At 48.4% G+C, this 16,307-nt stretch overlaps 1 protein-coding gene across 2 annotated transcripts in view; it reads left to right on the top strand.

The window, feature by feature from the left end:
* The first annotated feature begins 7,067 nt into the window (after window positions 1–7,067).
* Window positions 7,068–16,307, top strand: part of HPCAL1 (hippocalcin like 1) — a 334,375-nt gene continuing 325,135 nt past the window's right edge. Inside the window, exon 1 of one of the 2 annotated variants that reach the window (XM_063915423.1) lies at window positions 7,068–7,740. The gene's annotated coding sequence lies outside the window, so the exon portion shown is untranslated. The remainder of the gene's footprint in view (window positions 7,741–16,307) is intronic. The other variant, XM_063915420.1, reaches the window with a different exon arrangement.

The following is a 16,307-nucleotide window of genomic DNA, read 5'->3' as shown; positions in this document are numbered from 1 at the left end:
GCCATATATGCCCCCAGTGCCAGATATTCCCCCCAAGTGCCATATATGCCCCAGTGCCAGATATCCCCCCCAGTGCCAGATATTCCCCCCAGTGCCAGATATGCCCCAGTGCCAGATATTCTCCCCCCCCCAGTGCCATATATGCCCCCAGTGCCAGATATTCCCCCCCCGTGCCATATATGCCCCCAGTGCCAGATATTCCCCCCCAGTGCCATATATGCCCCCAGTGCCAGATATTCCCCCCCAGTGCCATATATGCCCCCAGTGCCAGATATTCCCCCCCAGTGCCATATATGCCCCCAGTGCCAGATATTCCCCCCAAGTGCCATATATGCCCCAGTGCCAGATATCCCCCCCAGTGCCAGATATTCCCCCCAAGTGCCATATATGCCCCAGTGCCAGATATCCCCCCCAGTGCCAGATATCCCCCCCCAGTGCCATATATGCCCCAGTGCCAGATATCCCCCCCAGTGCCAGATATCCCCCCCCCTAGTGCCATATATGCCCCCAGTGCCAGATATTCCCCCCAAGTGCCATATATGCCCGTGCCAGATATCCCCCCCAGTGCCAGATATCCCGCCCAGTGTCAGATATTCCCCCCAAGTGCCATATATGCCCCAGTGCCAGATATTCTCCCCAGTGCCAGATATTCCCCCCCGTGCCATATATGGCCCCAGTGCCAGATATTCCCCCCCAGTGCCATATATGCCCCCAGTGCCAGATATTCCCCCCAAGTGCCATATATGCCCCCAGTGCCAGATATCCCCCCCCAGTGCCATATATGCCCCCAGTGCCAGATATTCCCCCCAAGTGCCATATATGCCCCAGTGCCAGATATCACCCCCAGTGCCACATATGCCCCCAGTGCCAGATATGCCCCCCCAGTGCCACATATGCCCCCAGTGCCAGATATTCCCCCCCGTGCCATATATGCCCCCAGTGCCAGATATTCCCCCCCAGTGCCATATATGCCACCAGTGCCAGATATTCCCCCCAAGTGCCATATATGCCCCAGTGCCAGATATTCCCCCCAAGTGCCATATATGCCCCAGTGCCAGATATTCTCCCCAGTGCCAGATATTCCCCCCCGTGCCATATATGCCCCCAGTGCCAGATATTCCCCCCCAGTGCCATATATGCCCCCAGTGCCAGATATTCCCCCCCCAGTGCCATATATGCCCCCAGTGCCAGATATCCCCCCCCCAGTGCCATATATGCCCCCAGTGCCAGATATTCCCCCCAAGTGCCATATATGCCCCAGTGCCAGATATCACCCCCAGTGCCAGATATTCCCCCCAAGTGCCATATATGCCCCAGTGCCAGATATCCCCCCCAGTGCCAGATATCCCCCCCCAGTGCCATATATGCCCCAGTGCCAGATATCCCCCCCAGTGCCAGATATCCCCCCCCCCTAGTGCCATATATGCCCCCAGTGCCAGATATTCCCCCCAAGTGCCATATATGCCCCAGTGCCAGATATCCCCCCCCAGTGCCAGATATTCCCCCCAAGTGCCATATATGCCCCAGTGCCAGATATCCCCCCCAGTGCCAGATATCCCCCCCAGTGCCAGATATTCCCCCCAAGTGCCATATATGCCCCCAGTGCCAGATATTCCCCCCCAGTGCCATATATGCCCCCAGTGCCATATATGCCCCCAGTGCCAGATATCCCCCCCAGTGCCATATATGCCCCCAGTGCCAGATATTCCCCCCAAGTGCCATATATGCCCCAGTGCCAGATATCCCCCCAGTGCCAGATATTCCCCCCAAGTGCCATATATGCCCCAGTGCCAGATATCCCCCCCAGTGCCAGATATTCCCCCCAAGTGCCATATATGCCCCAGTGCCAGATATCCCCCCCAGTGCCAGATATTCCCCCCCCCCCAGTGCCATATATGCCCCCAGTGCCAGATATTTCTTTACCCCCCCGTCGCCGCCGCCGCTGCTTTTTGGAGGGACACGGAGGGCAGCGTGTGCCTCTCCTGTGTCCCTCCTGCTGCATCATCTCCGGCGGCCGCGGGTCTAATAGGGGGAAGTGCCGTCCGCGAGCCAATTAGCGCTCACGGACGGCACTTCCCCCTATTAGACCCGCGGCCGCCGGAGATGATGCAGCAGGAGGGACACAGGAGAGGCTGTGCCCTCCGTGTCCCTCCAACAAGCGGCGGAGGGAAGGAGAAAGCAGACTGACATGCGGACGCTCGTCTGCATGTCAGTCTGCTGTAAATCAGTGGCGTCCCCGCAGCCCCTCGCCCCCAAGCCACCGCGAGGACTGCGGGGGCAGTAGTTACGCCACTGCTTAGCAATCATCTTTGAGCCAGTGCAATAGGTGACTAGTGTGCCTTTAAAAGCCATAAAGTCTGTGGCAGGTACACATTAAATCTAGCAGGCAGATGATGTGTGTAACAGCAGTGAAGTAGTCAGGTTTTAAGACTCTGTGATAGTGTAGGACCTGCATGGAGGTGGGGTACCTTGAAAATCGGTATGCAGGCTTCCGTGCATTGGCCAATCCACCAACTAAACCCCCATCATTTATTTACTGAATTGTTGAGGATAAGTGAGTTTACTTTGGTGAGTGCTGGGTTCTTTGTTTGTATTTATTAGAGCGATGTGGTCATGGGCTACATGCACCCCGCCCTGTGAGTGGTAAGTACAGCTGTGTACCCCGCTTTTGTGGTGGAGAGTGCTGTGTTACATGCACCCCACCCTGTGAGTGGTAAGTGCATAGCTGTGCCCCGCTTCTGGTGTGGTGAGTGCTGTGGTTTTTTCTCTGTGTATATATATATATATATATATATATATATATATATATATACACTGCTCAAAATAATAAAGGGAACACTAGAATAACACATCCTAGATCTGAAAGAATGAAATATTCTTATTAAATACTTTGTTCTTTACATAGTTGAATGTGCTGACAAGAACAAAATCACACAAAAATGATCAATGGAAATCAAATGTATTAATCCATGGAGGTCTGGATTTGGAGTCACACTCAAAATTAAAGTGGAAAAACACTCTACACACTCCAGCCACATGAGGTCTAGCATTGTCTTGCATTAGGAGGAACCCAGGGCCAACCGCACCAGCATATGGTCTCACAAGGGGTCTGAGGATCTCATCTCGGTACCTAATGGCAGTCAGGCTACCTCTGGCGAGCACATGGAGGGCTGTGCGGCCCCCCAAAGAAATGCCACCCCACACCATTACTGACCCACTGCCAAACCGGACATGCTGGAGGATGTTGCAGGCAGAAGAATGTTCTCCTCTGCGTCTCCAGACTCTGTCACGTCTGTCACATGTGCTCAGTGAGAACCTTTCATCTGTGAAGAGCATAGGGGCGCCAGTGGCGAATTTGCCAATCTTGGTGTTCTCTGGCAATGCCAAACGTCCTGCACTGTGTTGGGCTGTAAGCACAACCCCCACCTGTGGAGGTCGGGCCCTCATACCACCCTCATGGAGTCTGTTTCTGATCGTTTGAGTAGACACATGCACATTTGTGGCTTGCTGGAGGTCATTTTGCAGGACTCTGGCAGTGCTCCTCCTGTTCCTCCTTGCACAAAGGCGGAGGTAGCGGTCCTGCTGCTGGGTTGTTGCCCTCCTACGGCCTCCTCCATGTCTCCTGGTAGCACCTCCATGCTCTGGACACTACGCTGACAGACACAGCAAACCTTCTTGCCACAGCCCGCATTGATGTGCCATCCTGGATGAGCTGCACTACCTGAGCCACGAGCCACTTGTGTGGGTTGTAGACTCCGTCTCATGCTACCACTAGAGTGAAAACACCACCAGCTTTGAAAAGTGACCAAAACATCAGCCAGAAAGCATAGGAGCTGTGAAGTGGTCTGTGGTCACCACCTGCAGAACAACTCCTTTATTGGGGGGGGGGGGGTCTTCCTAATTGCTTAGAATTTCCACCTGTTCTCTATTCCATTTGCACAACAGCATGTGAAATTGATTGTCAATCAGTGTTGCTTCCTAAGTGGACAGTTTGATTTCACAGAAGTGTGATTGACTTGGAGTTACATTGTGTTGTTTAAGTGTTCCCTTTATTTTTTTTTAGCAGTATATATATATATATATATATATATATATATACAGGTTGAGTATCCCTTATCCAAAATTCAAAATCCCACATTTTTGGGTCCCCTACTGAGATAATGACATATATATTAAATATTAAGTGTATATACAGATATATTATATAGATATATAATATAATACATAAATATATGTGTCATTGTGTGATTTGAATGTGTGATTTGAAATGTGTGATTTGAAATTTTGGATAAGGTGTGATTTGAAATTTTGATTTGAAATTTTGGATAAGGGATAGTCAACTTGTATATATATATATACGAATATGTGTGTGCATAATATAGATACGGAAACTCCCCCAACAAAAATCCTGTGTTTGCCACTGGCATCCCATATCCAACCCTGTGCATTATGTGTATAATGGGCACTACTGTGGGCATTATGTGTATAAGCAGCTCTACCTCTGTAGGCATTGTGAATAAGGTGCACTATTGTAGGAAAACATGAAAAAGAGGCACTACTGTGTGACGTAACTTGAATAAGGGGCACTACTGTGTATCTTAATGTGAATAAGGGGCACTACTATGTGGTGTAATATGAATCAGAGGCACTACGTGCAGGCCCGGTGACAGAGGGGTACAAAGGGTACCGCCGTCCCCGAGCTGCCCCAAAGTTCACTTCACAGGCACAAAACAGGGCTGCGGCTCCTATTACTGATTTATAAAGTGAGCGGCATGCTTCCAGTATGTCCTGCTGCCCGCACATAAGTAGGCTAAAAAACCCAAAACTAGTTATCAAGACACCCCCCACCTTCACAATTACTAGGGCCGGCTCCCAGCAGCAGTGACGCGCTCCGTGTGTGATTAGGGGGCAGGGCCTAATGCAGAGAAGTGCCCGTCCCCATGAGAGACGTGTGCTGTAGTCAGGTAATGTCTCTCGCTGCTCACTCTAACACTCTTACTCTCACTGATACTCTCTCTCCATCCCTGACACTCTCTCTCTCTCTGACTCTCCTGACACTCTCTCTAGCTCTCCCTGACACTGTCTCTCTCACTCTCTCTCTGACCCTGTGCTTTTCTCTTTCAACACTGTATCTATCCTTCTCCTTCTCTCTCCATGACACTGTCTGTCTCACCCCCTATCTCTCCCTTTCTTTCCCTGACTCTCTCTCATTCCCCTTCCTTTCTAGCTTCTCTCCCACTCTAACACTTTCTCATCCTTTTCTGCAACACCCTCTCTTGCTCCCCCATCTCTTATTCCCTATTTTTTTCCCATGAAACCATCGCTCTCTCACTCCAACACACTCTTTTTATCTCTCCCTGACCCACTCCTCTCTCTTTCTCACATATCTGTCTCACCCTGACACCCTTTCTCTCTCGCTCCCAGTGGAAGGATGGGTGGGTGCGGGGATCGATTGAGGGGCCCAGAAATATCTGTGTACCAGGCCCCAAAATTTCTATTGCCGGCCCAGACTACGTGTGGTGTAATGAGAATAAGATTATGGTACTGTGTACCGTAATTTGAAATAGGGGTATTATTGTGTGGTCACACCCCTTTTTTCCGGAGTGCACTATCCCTTTGTAGAGTATAAGAGGTAGGGCATAAATTTATAGTTTGCTCTGGAGCGCAAAAAAAACTAACACCAGCCAAGGCGCTGCATACAGGGAGGGAGGAATGAGTTCTGCGACCTCTCCAGGACCACTTTAAGCCCTGTATATATCTATACAGTACATAGAAAGACATATATTGATAGCTATATCTATTTATCTACAGGGTCTACACATGACTCCGATTCCATGTCCCGCTGTCAGACTGCACAGTGGGCCTAATTCTTAAGGGCCCTACACACTGGCCGACCCGCCGCCGAGCTCCCCGAAGGCGGATACGGCCGACGAGCGACCCGGCGGCGGGGGGGCAGTGACGGGGCCCCCGTCACGCGGCTCCATTGAAGTGCAGGCAAATATGGACGAGATCGTCCATACTGGCCTGCATGCACAGCCGATGGGGGAACAGCGATGAACGAGCGCGGGGCCGCGCATCGTTCATCGCTGGAGCCTCCACACTGAAAGATATGAACGAGTTCTCGTTCATTTATGAACGAGATCGTTAATATCTTTCAAACAAATCGGCATGTGTGTAGGGCCTATTAGATTTGGGTGTGGTGTGTTCAAACTGAAATCTAAATTGCAGTGTAAAAATAAAGCAGCCAGTATTTACCCTGCACAGAAACAAAATAAACACCCAAATCTAACTCTCTCTGCACATGTTTTATCTGCCCCCCCCCCCCCTGCAGTGCACATGGGCCCTCATTCCGAGTTGTTCGCTCGCAAGCTGCTTTTAGCAGCTTTGCACACGCTAAGCCGCCGCCTAATGGGAGTGAATCTTAGCTTATCAAAATTGCGAACGAAAGATTAGCAAAATTGCGAATAGACACTTCTTAGCAGTTTCTGAGTAGCTCCAAACTTACTCGGCATCTGCGATCAGTTCAGTCAGTTTCGTTCCTGGTTTGACGTCACAAACACACCCAGCATTCGGCCAGACACTCCTCCGTTTCTCCAGCCACTCCCGCGTTTTTCCCAGAAACGGTAGCGTTTTTTCGCACACACCCATAAAACGGCCAGTTTCCGCCCAGAAACACCCACTTCCTGTCAATCACATTACGATCACCAGAACGAAGAAAAAACCTCGTAATGCCGTGAGTAAAATACCTAACTGCATAGCAAATTTACTTGGCGCAGTCGCACTGCGGACATTGCGCATGCGCATTAGCGACTAAACGCTCCGCTGCGACAAAAAAATAACGAGCGAACAACTCGGAATGACCCCCATGGTTTTGCCCAATTGCTAACAAACTTGCTGCTGCGATCAACTCAGAATTACCCCAGGGCACCCTGCAGGGCAGAATATCCCGATATTTTATTTCCAGACCAACAAAAATAGGGACAGATCACTTAGAATTAGTGACTTTGATGTAATAATAGGGACTGGCCGGAGGAGGCGCCTATGAGAGCGGTGCTGGGGTCTCTCACAGGACTGAGCTGCTCCCCGAGCCGCACCGGGGCACCCACCAGAACCGCCGGACTGCCGCTGCCATCTCCTGCCCCCTGCCCGCCTGGCAGCTCCACCCTACCACTTACCCGGCACAGGTCTCACTCTGGGACGTACCAAGTACAGCCCATGTAGGGGGCGCATGCTGCTACTAGGCAGGGGGGATACCGCGTACCGGGGCGGGGGAGTTACCCAGCTGCCAGTGACAGCAGTGACGGCGGCTGGTACCAGGCACACCCCCCTCTGTGTGAGCCGCACGCCGCTGCCTGAGGCACAGAGACTCCCCCGCCGGGCGCGGTGGTTTGCTCCATACATAGTAGTATTACTTTAGCCGCCGCCGGTGTCAGCGCTGTCAGTGTCTCCGGACTATGCAGAGTTCCCCGAGTGTCCGCCTGGGCGCATTATGGGCTGCAGCCCCCTCCCTCAGCCCTGTCAGGGTGTGTGACCCGGCTCCTGCCTGCCGCTGCTAGTTCCCGGTCAGGGTGTGTGCCCCTGCTGCCCGGGTGTCTCAGCCCTGTCCCTGCCCGCGGGTGGCGGCGGCTGCTGCTTAGGAGGATCGCGCTCTCCGGGTGCCGGTCACGTCTGAAGAAGCGGAAGCGGCTCCGGTACTAAGTAAGGAGAAGAGGAGAGGAAACTCCGGGGAGCAGCCCGCTGGTGAGTGATCCAGCCCGGGGGATCCTCCTCTGGGACGGCACTGGAGGGTTACTCGCTGGGACTGGGGTTGTCCGGTACCCTCTGCCATACTAGGAACCCACTCTGGCACTCCCTAATTAGTGGGCTTCCCCGTTGCCCCTTAGAATCTACTGCTGCCCCTATCCCCCATGGGCAGGAGCTGGTAACACTGCTGCTGCTTTCCCTGAGGCTTCTGTAGAGCAGGAGTCCTGTGATGGCACATTAGGGGTTATCTCCCCTTTTCCTCTGTTCTTTTACTATTGTATATGAGTCATTGGGTGTCCCTCATTTGGGCGTCACATACTGGCACCTTTGGTGTTATATGGGTTTAACCCCCCCCCCCCCCCACACCCCCCTTCCTCCTCCACACACACCTGTATCGGAATTACAGGATTTACACCAACAGCAGCAGCTCCCCCTCTGCCCCCAGGCCAGCAAGGGTCACTCAGCCTATGGGGTATGAGGGACCAGTCTCTCTCTCTCTGTGGGGAGTAAAATACTGTAATATCCACTTTTATGGAGTTTTATTGGCATGTGCGGCTGCCCAGCGTACAGACCACCCACCATATGGCAGCACAGCTACTTTTTCTAGTATTAATTATTATTATGTCTTGTGGATAAATTAACCCCTTGTTCTGAATTGTTATTGTGGTTACAGCTGCTCCTTGGTATGTGTGCATGTCCTTCTCTAATGTACAGTACTGCTTCTGCCTGTCTGAGAGGGGTATGTGCTGTGTAAATGCAGTTCGCAATCTGCTATGCCTGTCATTGGCCCATTGTTACTGAGAGTGCAGAGAGCGCTTTATAAGTGGAATGCATATGTTACTATATAAGCGGCTACGATGGAGTGTATTTACTTTGTATGTAACATCTTTCTTGAAATATTGGGTTATTGAATGTAATAAAACTGGAATTGTGTATGTTTGTTTTATCAGTCTCTTTTTGGTCATACTTTCAATTACCATCTTCCTTTCTAACCTCTGCCCTGGTAGGAATAAGTGATTTGTGCTGATAACAGTATAGCTCCAGGCTCTGGAAGGTGTGATCGTGTCCACGGAGTATCCTCTCCTTATTACTATGTCTGTCTCATCCTGGTGCGGTGTCACACTGAGGATGGAGGGCATCTGCAAGGGTTTAAGGGAGAATTATCTGTGTTTGACCTTCTACCATGGAGTACTATGTATGTAACCCCATATATGAAGTAAAATATACCTGTGATACTGCAATGGGAAATTAACTTTTGTTCCTATGACTTTCCCTACATCATTTCATAATGTGGTAACGCTTTATCTTCTGTACAGTAATTGAGTAGATTGCTGATGGTCCACCAATTCCACCAGCATTTCTGCTTGCAGCCCCCCGTGCTGGTGAGCAGAAATGTGCAGAAAGTGACCCATTTGGCCGCCCAAACGACACTTTTCACGTTGTACCCAGCAATTTAGTTGGGTTCAGCTGCTCTATGCAACTAAACCTGGTCCAGCAGGGTGCAATAAACAAAAACTGAATGTCACCACCTGATCTCTCAGTGTGTGTATGTATGTATGTGTGTGTGTGTGTGTATGTATATATATATGTGTGTGTAAGTATGTGTGTGTGTATATATATATGTGTGTGTGTGTATAAAATTTATTATTTTTTTTAAATGAGATACACCTATCTTAAGCATCAATAACCCTGATATTGTGACATTCTTGTTATGCATTGGATCATGCTGTGTTATTGCAGTGCATCCGTGATGTGTGTTTATTTGGAGACGTCACATAGAAAGGGGCACTAATTACGCTGTGAGACTGAGATAGGCACAGTATAATGATGTGACCTCTCATTGCTCTTGTTTATGTACATAGGAAAATTCACCCCTCTAATAGTAATAAATGGCTTGCAGATTGTTTACTAGGAAAATGGTTCATTAACTTCATTCTTCTGTATAGTCAGGAGCCACATATAACCTCACTCAAATAAAGCTGTATTAAAAGCATATCATCCTCCTCGTCACTTATTTATTTTCTTCTATTTTTAGATGCACTTCCTTTCCCCTCTAATGTTACTTTGTGTACCTTACCCACTTTCCTGCTGTTAGAATGTCAGCAGCTGTGGGATGGTCCAGATTTGATCATGGCACTGTCCCATCTGCATAGGACTCTCTGGGGGATGTGTCCCAATTACCACTGGAACAAATACTGTTGGTGCGTTTGACACTTTTGAGGTTATTTTTGCACCTCTGAAGCTCTAGGCCTTGGGAATATGACAAATACCTGCGTTGGCTCTTTTCGATTCGCCTGAATACCGCTTTACACCACTGAATGGCTGCCTTCACTATACTCCAACCATAGGAAAGCTTTAACACTTTTTTTTTATTTTTTTTGTCTTATACCTATTTATCTTCATGGTCTTAAGGTTGCCAGGGACTGTGTGACTCCTTGCCTGGTCTCGGACAGAAAGGTGATAAATAACATCTGGATAACGCATACTGTACTCTTCTAGTGGGTCTATGAATTGTTTCTCCTCCACCACTGAAGAAAAGTTGTGCAACTAAGGCTAGGTACACACTAGGGGACCCATTTATCAATGAGTGATAATACACATGACAGGCGCAGAACACATGACAGGAGCTGATGGGCTAAATGGTGCTCCAGCCAATCATATGCAACCCGTTTTATCACTTGTTGATAAATGAGCCCTTATGTGATTAGTTGGATGATATATCCTAACTGGCAATTTTCAAACACCGCCTGTAACAAGGTATTTAGGAGCTGATTGGCTGCTACTTTATCACTCCTAGGCTTCCTACATCTGCGCCATAATGAGGCTGCCTTATGTAGTTTTCCACTTTTGAACATGTTTATAGCGCTGGTCTTGGTAGCAATGCTGTCACTGATACTGCAGTGCTTCCTGGTGGCAGGCCAGTGCCCCAGTACCATGCATCATTGAATGTATAACGCGGATCATAACCCTGATCTATTGACCCTCTCTGTCTTCCCCTCGCTTCTTCCCATGTCTCTCCATTCCATTCAACCTAGATGTGACAGTCTTTATCTGTCTCCCCCTCTGATGTGTGACCGCTTCCCTTGTTGTTTTTGTAGTTATTCTTTATATGGCGCCACAAGGGATCCACAGTGCCCTGTTACGGAGTACACAGTTCTCCCGCCCTATCCTCCACTTAATGCTATAGGGATCCAATTATCATTAAATATTTGCAGCACATTCCCGAAACCGCCAGTTTTCGGAAGGTAGCTGCAAATATTAAGCATCGCCCAAACGTATGACAGAGAGCCTGCACCAGATATCTCTGGTGTTTGCTGCAGTCTCTGCATTTCTGACCACTGCAACCTATGGAGGATGCGATGCTGTCAAATTTACCTAGCTTGACCCCTGCATCTAACGCTATCTGAGGATGGCGTTGAGCTGCTGTAACCTCTGACCTACACTCTCCCCGGCAACCGGCCACTGTGCATGTGTGGTCAGTGGACTGCTCGTGCGCTGGAGTCCTGACTCCTTTTGGAGCCCCTGACCCTGTAAGTAGCGCCTTGAGATTTAGATAGTGGGATGAGCAGGGTCTCCCTACAGCACAGAGTAGTGATGTGAAGGCCTAATTCAGAGATGAAGGCAATGTCGATGTTTTCTGCAGTTGAGAATATATAATTTATTTTAATTTTTTTTCCTACTGCGCATGTGCTGCGATGGAGGTCGCAGAGAGGATTTATTCCCAAAGTGATTGACAGATAGTCAGCGTTTTGGGGAGGTAACAGGGGAGTGGTGGCAAAATGCTGCGTAGCAGGGCAGTGTACCCAGCTGTAAGTTAGGTACACACATAATACTGTAGATCGGTAATTTCCCAGTTTTATTGCACAGAGTGTTACTAGCATTAGGCAGCCTCTCCAACACTGACTGATTGCAAAGTCCCAGCATACCTAACTTCCAGAGGTTAAACAACTCTAGTCGGCTTGGCTGGTGTTTCTCTGCAAAGCTACGTACACCTAAGGACGAATGGGGGTCATTCCGACCTGATCGCACACTAGGTTTTTTTTCCGCTGCGGTGCGATCAGGTCAAAACTCATCAAAACTGTGTATTCAATGTGCAGGCACGTCGCATGGGTACAAAGCGGATCGTTGTTGAGTGATGGATTTAACGAAGAATCCATTCGCACAGCCGATCGCAAGTAGATTGACAGGAAGAAGACGTTTATGGGTGTCAACTGACCGTTTTCAGGGAGTGGTTGGAAAAACGCAGGCGTGTCCAAGCGTTTGCAGGGCGGGTGTCTGACGTCAATTCCGGGACCGGACAGGCTGAAGTGATCGCAGCGGCCGAGTAAGTTCAGAGCTACTCAGAAACTGCACAAACTGTTTTTGTACTGATCGGCTGCACAAGCGTTCGCACAATTGCAAAGCGAAAATACATTCCCCTATAGTCGGCGATTATCTTATCGCAGCGCTGCAAAAAATAGCGAGCGATCGACTCTGAATGACCCCCAATGTTGGGCAAAACTTAATTGATCAGCAGGTACTACCACAATTCGTCCAGGGTTGAAAATGCTTCTATCTCGCTAACTCCCTGGACCATCCTCTGCTATGGTAAACTAGATTCTCTCTTTCCGCCATGCCCTTGCCCTCCGTGGCACTGCTCTCTCCATCAGCCAGCACGTGGTTCCACAACGGATTGTGCCCGAACTGCGTCACTGTGCTTTTAGTCTCCTGCTTTTTACCATGTATTTTACGCTCCACTGTATGCTATGCCTGTGTGCTATGCTTCCACTGAAATGTGTCCTCCGTGGGCAGGATGTACTTGATGTGGATCTATTCATACAGGGTATATCATATGGCCATACGTGTCTTTCCCATGTATACCTTGGATCCTCGTATGGCTTATCTCCCACAGTGTAATGCGCCCAGCATGGCGTCCTCACCTGATATGCCTGTGGATGGGATGAAAAATACATTGGCCTGACTGTTATAGTGGGACCCTACTCCTGGGGCGGAATTTAGTTGTTGAATTGTTGCCCCCATCGTGCCCGCCGGCACCTATTCAAATGTTTCTGCCGACGGGCGCAATATCAACATTTCAGCTTGCTACCCCTGGGGGTGGCGAGCTGAAATGTGCAAAAGCTGACCCGTTTGGGCGCCCAAACAGGACTTTTCACGATCGTGCCCATGGCTTTAGTCTGGTTTAGCAGCTTTACGCGAATAAAACTTACTGCTATGGGCACGATAGGGGCAATAACGGGGATAATTGAATATCGCCCTGTGATATCCCGTCACTTTATACGAGTGATCGGGTGCGATATATCAATTGAATATCGCCCATGTGTGTTAGGTCGCTGCAACAACCCATTTTGTGTCATCTCTTCTAGGTGTGACCTAATCCACCCAGGATAATCTTACGGGGTTTAGTATGAAATGCCTACAATCAATATCCTGACGGTCAAAATACTGACAAGAATTGACAGACGGTCAAAATACCGACATTTAAAGTACAGACAAGGTCAAAACAACATTTAAAATGTCGACAAGTCAAAAAGTTGACACAAGTTTTGAATTTTTTTTATTTTTTATGTGTATGTCTACACATGTTGACATGGACACCGTATAAGTGTACCGTGTCCCCTCGCATGGCTCGGTGCTTTGCTGCGCTCGGCACACCTATTATATTCCCCCTCCAGGTCCACTGGGATGGTAAAGTATGAACAAGTCGGTTTCAATGAAAAACTCATGTCGACTTTTTGACCTGTTAACTTTTTTGACATGTCGACATTTTAAATGTCTGTATTTTGAATGTTGGTATTTTGACCATGTCAAGATTTTAACTGTAGGTCAATGGTTGTTGGTATTTTGACCGTCAGGTTTGTGACTGTAGGTAAATTGACCGCATCCCATCCTACGTAGTGCGCCCAAGACTGCTGCCTCACCTGGTACCTCTCGTGTGGGGAATATTTGACCCAAGGAAGTTATTACCAAAGTCGGTGGGATTCAATGGTTTCTCCCTGTAGGGCGTCACTAGTTGGCGCCCAACGCAGCAATTCAACTCTCATTTCAGCTCACAGCCCCCTGCTGACCAGCTGAAAAGTGAATCGTTTGAGCTCCCAAACAGCAATACCTGTCATAATAGGATAAGAGCTATTCAGTGTGTACAGATTGGGCAATATCCAAATTCTTCTTATGATAGTAAATTGTCCTCCCCTGAAATCTTCTTGGAGTGTGCGGCAACCCCTGCATACCCAGTGCCATTATAGATAGTTTTTATGTGTCCTCTGCCTGTTTTTACAGCAAAAAATGTTAAATGCAACAGGAAAAGTTCCATCTAGTCCATAGAGAATAACTTTATTCCCAGTCACTAGCAGGCTGCTTCTCCTTCAGCGAGGTCGCTGGTGCCCATTACATTTGGCTTTTCTTATCCCGCCCAGCAGTAAGTATTGTTCCACATCTTCCAGCTGTAAAGCTACCGTGCAATTAATCTGCTGTGACTTTGAATTACCTTGCCTGTTCTTCTGTGGGAGCGGCTCTGGCCACCTGGTGCACTGTAATGTTATGGCTGGAATATCCTTTAGCATAACATGTGCTGTATCCTTGGCATCGGCAGCCTCATCTTGCAGAATCTGCGACATACTGTGCGCTCCTGTTTTAATTTTAATGTGCATTTCCATTCTTTTGTTTTGCAAGTGGGCAGGACTCATCATTGAATGCATGAAGTCGGATAAAGGCAAGCATCCATACGGAGTTTTGCCCTTGGTTAAAACACATCTTTAACATGTAGCAGTAAGAATCTTTAGTTTGTCCTGTGAAAAGACAAAGATATATAAATGGTGAAATGCTTGTTTGAGTTTCAAAGTGATGTTTATTTAATGAATAAAATTGAAAAGCAGAAAAGGATAGTCTTAAATTAAATGCACTATATTTGGCTGTAATTAGCCTTCTTGCTAATGGTGCATGAATATGCTTGATTCTAAGCGTATTTTGATGAAGTCCAAATATAGTGAAAAAAGGAAAAAATAAAAATGAATGAATGAATTATTGAAAAATGAAGAAAAATTGAAAAAGGAGAGAAAATGTCTATTTGATTGAAAATCGGGCCGCGGCGTCCCGCTGGTATTAACTGAGTGCACTTGTTTAAAAGTATTCTGCTCCTGACAGACAAACAGCAGTGGAGAGTGCGTGAGGAAGAAAGGGACTCCGGACTGGTCTGCCTCCCCCTGCTTTCGCCGCCGTCACTGTGACTGTGTTCTGTCACAGGTCGGAGGCTTGTCAGCCTGGGTTTGGTGCCTGTCTTGGAGGGGGAGATGCACGCACTGTGACCACTCTCAGAGTGGTTCGTTGCCGCACTTCCCCCACCTACAGAGACTCACCTTTGATCTCCTTCTCCTCTGCTGGATGTGTCAGCGGCAAGTTGTATCCACGCTGTTTGGCCGTCGTCCGTGATCTGCAGACACTTCCTGGTTTTCAGTCACGTGACCGGGTTCTGTGTCTTGTTCCGTTCTTTCTGCTCGATCGTGCAGCTGTTGTAGATATTGTGGGGAAAGTGCTCCAACGCGTTTCGGCCCTTGGGGGCCTTCCTCTGGGCCTTCTTCTCCCAGAGGAAGGCCCCCAAGGGCCGAAACGCGTTGGAGCACTTTCCCCACAATATCTACAACAGCTGCACGATCGAGCAGAAAGAACGGAACAAGACACAGAACCCGGTCACGTGACTGAAAACCAGGAAGTGTCTGCAGATCACGGACGACGGCCAAACAGCGTGGATACAACTTGCCGCTGACACATCCAGCAGAGGAGAAGGAGATCAAAGGTGAGTCTCTGTAGGTGGGGGAAGTGCGGCAACGAACCACTCTGAGAGTGGTCGCAGTGCGTGCATCTCCCCCTCCAAGACAGGCACCAAACCCAGGCTGACAAGCCTCCGACCTGTGACAGAACACAGTCACAGTGACGGCGGCGAAAGCAGGGGGAGGCAGACCAGTCCGGAGTCCCTTTCTTCCTCACGCACTCTCCACTGCTGTTTGTCTGTCAGGAGCAGAATACTTTTAAACAAGTGCACTCAGTTAATACCAGCGGGACGCCGCGGCCCGATTTTCAATCAAATAGACATTTTCTCTCCTTTTTCAATTTTTCTTCATTTTTCAATAATTCATTCATTCATTTTTATTTTTATTTTTTCCTTTTTTCATTTTTTTTCATTTTTTTCACTATATTTGGACTTCATCAAAATACGCTTAGAATCAAGCATATTCATGCACCATTAGCAAGAAGGCTAATTACAGCCAAATATAGTGCATTTAATTTAAGACTATCCTTTTCTGCTTTTCAATTTTATTCATTAAATAAACATCACTTTGAAACTCAAACAAGCATTTCACCATTATTACACTAGTGTAGACACAAGCAAATCCAAAACCGGGGATGAGCGCAGTGTGAAAAATTTCTACTTTTGCACCAATATTCTAACAAGTAGGACCAACTTGTTAAACACCAGCAGCACTCCCCGTAACGATAGCACATTTCTGTGCGCAGTCCACCCAAATCCTATATCTTTCCAAAGATATATAAATAACCTATAAAAGCTCTGT

Source organism: Pseudophryne corroboree, chromosome 4 (genome assembly GCF_028390025.1).
Source record: "Pseudophryne corroboree isolate aPseCor3 chromosome 4, aPseCor3.hap2, whole genome shotgun sequence".
NCBI lineage: Eukaryota > Metazoa > Chordata > Amphibia > Anura > Myobatrachidae > Pseudophryne > Pseudophryne corroboree.
Note: the sequence above shows the minus strand (reverse complement) of the source record. Positions and strands in the feature narration are given on the sequence as shown.